The sequence below is a fragment of the Triticum urartu genome, unplaced genomic scaffold (genome assembly GCF_003073215.2).
Source record: "Triticum urartu cultivar G1812 unplaced genomic scaffold, Tu2.1 TuUngrouped_contig_8478, whole genome shotgun sequence".
In the NCBI taxonomy this organism is placed as follows: Eukaryota; Viridiplantae; Streptophyta; class Magnoliopsida; order Poales; family Poaceae; genus Triticum; species Triticum urartu.
In genome coordinates this window covers 3,689-12,918 of record NW_024119431.1, presented here as the reverse complement: position 1 = coordinate 12,918, position 9,230 = coordinate 3,689, and the positions used below count along the sequence as shown (strand labels likewise).

Sequence of the window (9,230 nt, the reverse complement as noted above, 5' to 3'; positions counted from 1 at the left end):
AAATACTAAACGGACTCCAAAAATCACGAAATAAATTTTTCCGGGTTTCTAAAATCAAGCCCGATAAAGTGAACATTTATCTGGGCCCAAACTACAACTTTGAAAAACGCGTATTTTTTCCTAAATTCAAAAAAATACCGAAAAACTCCGAAATAAATCTTATTTGATTTTTTATTAAATCCTCAATATTTCTATATTTTGGGAAATTCATTTTATCCCCTCTCTCATATTTTTGTAATAAAAATAATTGATGATAAAATAAACAAAATCAAATGATCCTGTTTACATAATTTGAGAAAACTCAAATATGTAAATAACGAAATCCCCAACTCTCTCTATGGGTCCTTGAGTTGCTTAGGATTTTCTAGGATCAAAACCAAAAGCAAAATAAAATATGATATGCATGATGACCTAATGTATAACATTCCAAATTGAAAATTTGGGATGTTACAGTTTCCCCGGCAGAACAGCTCTGCCAGAGCCCTAGATTGGTTCCGCCAAGGTTTCGCGTCATGGCGGCAGAGTTTCATCCCGAAAGGTTGCTTATGGTGTTTTTCTCGATGAAAGACTTCATATAGTAGAAGATGGTCATCGAAGAGCCACCAGGGGGCCCACGAGGTAGGGGGCGCGCCCTAGGGGGCGCCCCCACCCTCGTGGACAGGGTGTGGGCCCCCTGGACTTCATCTTTGGCAAGGATTTTTCATTATTTATTATAAGGTATTCCGTGGAGTTTCAGGACTTTTGGAGTTGTGCAGAATAGGTCTCTAATATTTGCTCCTTTTCTAGCCCAGAATTCCAGCTGTCGGCATTCTCCCTCCTTATGTAAATCTTGTAAAATTAGAGATAATAGCCATAAGTATTGTGACATAATGTGAAATAACAGCCCGTAATGTAATAAATATCGATATAAAAGAATGATGCAAAATTGACGTATCAGGGATCAGATCCATCACTTTATAAGCCGACATGGGCATCTTCTGATTCTCCATATCATAAGCCGGCTGATATTTTGAAAGATTCATTTCATCAGCAATCAGACTGGCCAGAGGACGTATTTACTTCACGCAGGCAACAAAGTCTTTCTTGTCAAAGGGAGTACCATCTTCTTTCAAGCTTGGATACCCAGTAGCTAGCTCGGCCGGGTCTATCTCTGCTTGCCATGCCTTAGCCAGGCTTAAGGGCGTCACGGCACCGGCTCTTGCAGATGACCGCTTTATCTCTTCAATCCTAGCAGGTAGAACATGAAGTTTTTTCAAGACGTCACTCAACAGAGTGGGTGCTTGATTAGTTGGAGAAATCATGGCCAGCGTGCGCTGAGTTCCAGTATATAGCTATTCAACAAGCGTATATACGGCTTTGAGCTTCACAAGCATCTCTTGACCAAGATTGCTGCTTCTAGGACCTGTGTAATAATTGCGGATTTATTAGAGACAGTTTATGACATGAAAGAAAAGACATGATTATGATGCTAGTAATGCTATTTACCAAATATAGCAGAAATCATCTGGGATATGCGGTGTTTTAAGCTGGTAAGCTTAGTGGTTATCTCTTGAAGAGAAGCTTTAGCTTTTTCAGCCCACTGTATCAGAGCAGTCCTCTCCTCAGCCCAGGCGGTTCTTTCAGTATCAAAACTAGTCTTTAATTTTTCTGTCTTAGCCAGACTAAAATTGAATTTTGAGTCAGCCTTTCGGGTCTCAGATTCTTGATGCTCCAGCCGGGTTTTCGCATCAGCCAATTGCGATTGGAGTTGAGCAGTGGCGTCCTGTACATGCATAGATTTGCAATCATATTCATATTTGGGTTACAGGAATAAAGGTCCCAAGTCTTTTGCAAGCAATAACACTTGGCACTTGGGGGCTAATGCGTACAAAAAACTTCTTCATATCGTTCCCTAATAATAAAGCACGGATTGACTTTGTCGGGTTCACCGTCACAATACTCTTTCTTCTTATGTCATAATACGCTTTTACGATTTGTATAGACAAAATCCTAATATAAACTAGGTGGTACTAATTCGTTCGCTAAAACCCTCTATTAAACCAGAACAACCAAACCAATCCTATGCCTCCTCCCCTGCTCTCGCCATCACCCACAGAACCCCACCCAATTCCTCACTCGCTCGCCGAGATGAAAGCGGCCGCGGCGGCCGGGGGCGGACACGCGGGGGAGAAGTAGTTTGGGTCCATGCCGCCGCCCTTTGCCTCCCCCCCACCACCGTCCACGCTGCCGCCCTTGGCCGCCGCCACCACCGCCGTCCGGGCCGCCGCCCTTTGCCGCCTCCACCACCGCCGCCCTTTGCCGCCGCCACCACCGCCCTCCCCGCGCCGCCCTTTACCTCCGCCCCCACCGCTGTCCAAGCCACTCTTGGCCGTCACCGAGGATCCCGGCTGCGTAGTGAATCCATCGCAAAGGATCTCGAGGCCTGCCGCCCCGCTTGGCGCACCCATTGGATGCCTTGCCGCCTCTCCTCCTCTGTGCTTCACTGGAGAATCCTTTTTGATCGTGGCCTTGCCCTAGATGCTAGAATCTACGATTCCTCACCTATAGTATGGATTATGGAAGTGCATCTGCACCTAGGGCTCTAGCTGCTGATGGCCAGAGATAACAGCGATGTGTACGAGGTGAGAGAATTTTCCTCAGTATGTAGCAATCTACTTTGATTCTTTACCATCAAGCATCTCTTCATAATCAATTATGCTCAATTTTTGACAGTCACACGACAACTCCTGGCAAGCCTTTCGTGGAAACATCGAGTACTGTTTAAGATTTTTTGTCCACGGGAAACTAATTAATGTATTTGGTGGATGTACAGGGCTACGTAGTGGTTGCAGTCTTGTATTAGCAAGTGAACGATTTAGTGTTCATTGGCAACAAAAGGAAGTGAATAATATCATGCCATAATTTAGTGTTGCTTCCTGGTCCTTGGTAGATGATGCATTCTTCTTCTGCATGGAAATCTGCAAATTGATTATCTGCATACTATTTGTCCGTACTTCTCCAAGATCTGAGCATACCATCTTAGGAACTTCCGAAACTTCCTGGTGTGACATAAGTTCAGGAGTGTAATTTATCATTGTAAAAGTGCGTACTAAACCTTAATAACAAGGGATTCTGTTATTTCTTTCTCAATTTACTTGCATCTTCAGAAATCTGGTGTATAGAGCAGCAATGTTCAGTTTGCGTGGTCATATTATTCTGAATTTCAAGGAACAAAAATGATGTATATTTGAAGACGTACATGTTGAGGAACAAAATAATGTGATTTCGAGGAACAACATTAAATAGGCAGGAGGACAATGGATATTTTTGGGTCAGTATTTTCCAATTAGATACATATTTCAACTTGCAATTAGGAGGTTCTGAACCTCCCTTTTCTTGATGGAGAGCATGCAATGAAGAAACCACCACCACTGGTTTGTCACAACCATAGTAAGTGCATGGTTGTTTGGGTGATAGCCTTATAACTGTCACAGTTAATTGATGGTCTACATCCATGGTATGGCTGCATAACTTTTATGTTTTCTCTCATATTAGTCATTCACCATGTTCCTCTTACCAGCGCCTTGACTGGAACGAAGGTGCTTACCATCGCTGAACATTTATTTAGCAATCTATTGCCGCTCGATATCCGCATGTTCCTTCCACCATGGAGCATGATTTGCAAAGAATGGTGGAGTTGCTTGGTTGTTTCTATGAATTGGTGGAGGATGTAGAGGCTCATCTGCATTCCGTGTCCAGGTCCATACCTTGCATCAAATTCCAGCCTTTACAGCCACTCGAAGCGCTTTTCACTGTACAAACAGCATGCGGAGAAGCTAATGGAGTCTTGTTCAGGTTATCACTGCTTTTGCTCCAGCAAGGTATCTTTCTCCCTCTTTACTAACCTTTACGTTTGCCTGATTGGTGAAACATGAGTCACGTGATTCCAGTTGCGCATGCATATAACATAGACTATTTTGTAGGCTCGTATTAACATGGGAACTGAGTAAACTTCTCCAAATGTATTCTTTTGGTTCCTTTGAGTAAAATGCTTGGTATTTTGTATTTTGTGTTCATATTAACACTTCTGCAAGTCATCACATGCCTTTTAATATTTTAGAAAGTACAACGAGTCTTGCGAAGGGTCCTCGAGGAAGCTCAATAGATGACTATTCTCAGTGGAGATGATACCCAAGATGTTATTCTGAAGTAAGCTCCTACACACCATTCTTTTGTAGTTCCTTCAGAAGAAATGATTCCATTCTTGTACTCGATACTGAAGAGTGGTTGCTGCTCATTCGTATTAATTTAATATAGAATATATGCCATGAGAGAAAGATATACTTGAAACCCGCGGAGGTCAATGATGCGTGAGATTACATCAAACTATCACGGTTTAACCTAAATGCTGCAGGTTTGAATGGCTTTCGCTCAGACTTACTTTCTTTATTATGCATTTATCCTTTTTAGATGTTAAACTCTGATGATCACACTACTTTATTATCCTATTCCGGGATCCATCAAGGAAGCCATTATGAAATTAAGGGAGAACAACTTAATGTCCTTTCATGTTCGATTTACGGATTAACAGACTTTTACCTGTAGAATTCGGGGTGACTTTTCACCTAATGTTCTTGAAAATTTTAAATAGTGAAATGGTTGTTTTGATGCGGCGGTAAACTTTTTCCTGAAGAGATTGAGATTGCCAGGATTCAGATTGGATCCCTGCTGTGTCAGCGTAGGAGAACTGCTCGAACACGTAGGCACGACGTGACCGACACTTTATATTTACTAAAAGATAAACTTCTGATAGTAAAATGCTTTTTTTTCTTGAGAAAAATTGTAATGGCCATATATTTCCTTTATGTTCCATTGTTATGTATCTGTTTTTGATAATCTTAATTGTTACTTTTCATTGTTTATCTCTAGATATGCAAAGAAGTTGGATTTGCCACAAGTTTATTTGAGAGAATGGTTATGCTCAAATTTAATATACATTTGCTGAACATACATTATCACATGAATCCTTCTTCATGTTATTTCCAAATGTCTAGTTTTATGAGAGGAAGATTAGCAGGGCGGCCAAGTTCAAGGTGCACTTCCACGCCGGCGGGTCGAGCTTGACGGCAATCCGACGCAGGCGGCGTCCACCAACAGCTGCTCCTCCAAGGACGAGGTGGGCCACACGCAAGAGACCTGCATACAGATTTGCTGTTTCATGTTATTTATTTGCTTATTTCCTGTTTGGTCTTAATTCCTGTTTTTTGTTTGTAATAGTTGTTCATGGGATGAAATTTCTAAATCACCTTGGTTTGTTTGCATACCCAAATTGTAATAATTAAATTTTATTACTTTGTGGATAGAAATGTATTTGTCCACATTCTGCTCTTGAACCACAGAATTTCTTTACATGTACATATATATAGAAATTTGCATGAAGAATTGGTGCTGTAGGTGTCATGGGCAGGGGCATAATTTCGCGAAATGCAATGTGGAGTTGTCTATCGATCCCTCTTGGACTAGACCCATGTAGTTATTTTTCATTTTGCTTCGATCATATGGCATATGTCTTGCATGCTATGTAACAATTAGTCACAAGAGGGTATTATCATCATTTAATGTAGAATCATGCTATTTGAGTGGCATAAATAAATAAAAATATATAGCTTTTTAAGCACATTAATTATCTTTTATATGTTGCAATGTAGCCCGTTAGATATTTTTCTAGCGCATATAATGTTTTCTTTTTCTCGATGCAACACACGGGCCTTTTGCTAGTAACGACAAATATGAATAAGTCCCAAGCACTTTGCAAGCAAGAGCACTTGGCACTTGGGGGCTAATGCATATTGCTCGCGTTTTCATTACTACTTTATGATGACCCGGTTGTGCTGCAAACGACCACAGCCGACTCATGGGGGCTACACAAGTAAGTTTTGATTTATAAACAATGACGAACAGTACCGGTTCATTCTTGCTGATTAAACCGGCCCTTGGGGGCTACGGATGCAATGTCAATCGTTAAAGATCCGGTTTAACTCCGATGGTGAAAGCCAGATTTTGAAGGATTCTACCAAATACTCATAGCTATTCTATGTCTATAGCATATTATATTCTATTATACACAGTAGACTTGGGGGCTGACAAGATATGCATAATTTATCAAGCCGGAGTTCATACCTCATATTTCTGATGCATCTATTTCGCCATGTCAATTTCAAGATCGCGGCTGGTATGCACTTGGTTGAGATAAACAGAGAGTACTTCACTGACGCTTAATTGAGAATAATTGGCAATGTCAAATCTCACTTTTCGCCTTTCAATAAACTCCTGTTTGGCGGAGTGCTTGGCCAAGACAGTAGGTTTTCCCGACTCTTGAAAGCTGGTGCCTGTGATCATAACATCCTCAGTATGTGTTTCTGACGGTTTAAGTGGGCTTGATGATTCGATATTCAAAGGATTAACGTTTGTGTGATCACTAGAGAGGTCAGGAATTTCTGGTGGAACATCATGGACAGGCTCTTGTGGTTGTTGTATGGAGGCTTCAGACGCTGGAATTTGATGCTCCAGCTCATGGACTTTGGGGTCTTCAGCCGACTTGGTCACCTTGGCCTTCTTGCTAGGCTTTGCCTTTCCACTACAAAGGGTTGTGGGATGTTAGTACAAGTATAACGATACAAAGTGGTAGAAAAAAAATTGTTACCTAGGGGCAGTATTGAAGGCCGACAGCTGGGTCTATGATGAGTCACCGAAAGAGAAGTGAGATATCCCTTGATAATTCGAATCGGAAGAATTAAGTGGCTGACGAATAAGACCTGCCATAGGATAAAAAGAGTTTAAATTTGGAGGGACCTCGCTTTGATGTTCCCGCGGAGCTGGAGTATTTGGTAAACCAGAGGATAACTCTCCACCTCCGCTGGTCCGAGTCCGATGCCGGTTCTCGTGCTGCTGTTGCTTCAAAATAAAGTGAGGATTCAAATGAGCTAAGGGGTGTGAAAAGCTTACTTTCCGGGTTACTCGTCGAATTTTCTGTCTTGGCAAAGGCTCTGAGTCGGAGGAAATAATAGTTACCTCTTCTTCGACCGCTTGACTGGACCCCGTGTCATCCTGATGATAATCAGTGTCAATAAGATAATTGAAAAAGGAGCCAAGGGAGTCAAGGGCTACCTCTGACTCAATGCTGTCATCCAGTTCAAACATCTCGGAGGCACTTAGTTTCTTCTTATTCTTCTTGGCGGCTTTCTTGACGGCTTTCGTTTTGGCCCTGGCTTTCTTGGCAGCTTCATGGTCATACTCCTTCCAAAAAGTGGATTCAGCATGTGCAAGTCATCGAGGTTGAGTTAATAGAGTATTAGAATGATAAGGTAAAATAAATAATTTGGAGACTCACGGCTGGTGGCGGGTTAAGTGTGCAGAAAGGGTTCAGTCCCACTTCGCTACAGCTTTCCAAGTTCTCATTAAGAAGGATCTTTGTCATCTCATTGATTGCGTCATCAGTTAAACACGTGGAGTTGTAGCGTAGTGCATCTTTGGCATCACCCTTATAAGTACACATTAAGCCGGAACGGCGGCTCAAGGGTATGATTCTCCAAGAAACCAAGCACTGAACCAGGTCAATACCGGTTAACCCATTTCCTAGCAAGGCCTTGACCTTTGAAATGGTAGGTGCAAGCTTTGACCGTTCAGCAATAGTAGGCCGCTCGGGAAGATGATGCTTGGGGTTGAGCCGCTCGACACGATAACCCGACAGTGGATTCTCATCAACCGGAGAAATATCTTTACAATAGAACCATGTTTGGTTCCAATCCTTAGGGTGATTTGGCAGGCAAGCATAAGGGAAGATAGCATCTCTTATCCATTGAATCGAGACCCCGCCAAGTTCTAAGCTGGGTCCATTGGTAAACTCATTATGTCGGTTCAAGTAAAAATATTCCCCGAAGAGTTCAACGATGGGTTCTTCTTGAAGGTATACTTCACAGAAAACTTGAAAATTGCAGGTGTTTGACATGGGATTGGGTCCGATGTCTTGAGGATGAAGTTGAAAGAAGTGCGGAACGTCTCGGAAAAATTTGGATCCAGTTGGTGAGAAGCCCCGATTCATGTGATCAGTAAAACCAATGACCTCACCATCTTGTGGTTGAGGTCTTTCTTCACCAGGTGTGGGAGCGTGCCAGTGCAAGATGTTTTTTGCTGGTAAAAAGCCGACTTTGACAAAGTCCTTGAGTGTGTTTTCAGTGACAGTGGAAGGAACCCAATTACATGAGGTAGTTGTCTTCGGCATCGTAAGGGAAGAAGCCTAAAAGAAAGAAAATTTGCCGATTTAATTTGATTTGTTAAGCCGGAGATGAACGCTGCAGCATATATTCACATTGGAGGCTTAAATGGGGCCTAATGACATATGACTACTTATAACTAGTGATGTAAGCTGCCATAACAGTAATGGTATTTAAGATCTATCAAAAGCGAATTCTGCTAAGTGTTGGATAAACAAGTTTTACAGATGGTGCAGTTAATTTTTGATCCACCGCCGCTCGGAAAAGAAAGTAAAATTAAAACCTAATATCACAGCAGCGGAGGAACTAGTATACTGGCAAGATTTCTGCATCTGGGAAGCATATTCAGTGATTGAGAGAAGGTACAGAAATAGATTCCGCATATTTTAAAAGTTATTTTTGGATCAAAGAAAGGATCAAACAGAGGTATGATGAAGAACGACGACGAACTCCTAAGAACTTCAGAAAACCCTAACTGAGATCTACAGTCGAGAAAGCAGAGGTGCTTATTGGATCCACTGAGCAATGGAGAGGCGCCACAGTTTCTCTGTTCTCGTTCAGGTCGATGCAGCAGCCGGGGTTGAGGAAGAAGACGAGGTCGGTGGCGGCGGTGTTTAGGTGTGCAGATGCGTTGTGAGAGAGAGAAAGGTTGAAGATGAGAAGGCAAAGAGGGGAGAGTGAAAAGGGACCCCTGGTCCTATTTATAAGGCTGGAAGGATAAGTGGCATGCACGGGAATCGAGGAGACCAAAATGGATATGTGACGGCGCAAACGCCTCGAATTTTGGGGGTTTGTTAAAAGAGAAGATTTATTAAGATTTGGGCCTTGTGCAATATTAATGACAGGTGACATCATGGCAGGTTACCACAATCCCAGGAGATGACGCCATAGCGGGTTACAAGATCTCGCGAAGAGTAAATGAAAAAGGAATTTTTTCTAAGTGTTGAAGATTGACATGAACAAGTTCAAATCAATATG

The 9,230-nt window shown here is 42.2% G+C and overlaps 1 long non-coding RNA gene across 3 annotated transcripts; it reads left to right on the top strand.

Annotated features, from left to right (window-relative positions):
- Positions 1 to 2,047: 2,047 nt before the first annotated feature.
- On the top strand, positions 2,048 to 6,119 carry LOC125531938. Of its 3 annotated transcripts, XR_007293634.1 has the most exons (4): positions 2,048 to 2,621; positions 2,713 to 3,860; positions 4,100 to 4,188; positions 4,297 to 6,117. It is a non-coding gene; the product is annotated as an uncharacterized LOC125531938 (long non-coding RNA). The 3 variants fall into 3 exon arrangements; XR_007293633.1 differs by having other exon boundaries at positions 2,713 to 4,188; positions 4,297 to 6,119; XR_007293632.1 differs by having other exon boundaries at positions 4,100 to 6,117.
- The last annotated feature ends 3,111 nt before the right edge of the window (positions 6,120 to 9,230 follow it).